This window comes from Aptenodytes forsteri, unplaced genomic scaffold, assembly GCF_000699145.1.
Source record: "Aptenodytes forsteri isolate BGI_AS27 unplaced genomic scaffold, ASM69914v1 Scaffold271, whole genome shotgun sequence".
Lineage (NCBI taxonomy): Eukaryota > Metazoa > Chordata > Aves > Sphenisciformes > Spheniscidae > Aptenodytes > Aptenodytes forsteri.
In genome coordinates, this window is record NW_008794602.1 from 62,602 (window position 1) to 62,847 (window position 246).

The following is a 246-nucleotide window of genomic DNA, read 5'->3' on the forward strand; positions in this document are numbered from 1 at the left end:
CCCTCCCCCGGTGCACGGAGCTCCAGCACCCCGGGGCCACAGAGACCCAATCCCCTCAGTGCATGGAGTTCCAATACCCCAGTGCACGGAGCCCCAAACTCCCCCGGTGCACGGAGCGCCGGCACCCCGGGCCGCAGGGACCCGATCCCCTCGGTGCACGGAGTTCCGATACCCCAGTGCACGGAGCCCCAGTGCCCAGGTGCACGGAGCTCTGGCACCTTGGGGCACGGAGACCCGGCACCCGCC

The 246-nt window shown here is 71.5% G+C and overlaps 1 protein-coding gene across 1 annotated transcript in view; it reads right to left on the reverse strand.

Moving 5' to 3' along the window:
* APRT (adenine phosphoribosyltransferase) overlaps nt 1-246 on the reverse strand; it is an 8,431-nt gene that overhangs the window by 3,022 nt on the left and 5,163 nt on the right. The gene's annotated exons all lie outside the window — the stretch shown is intronic.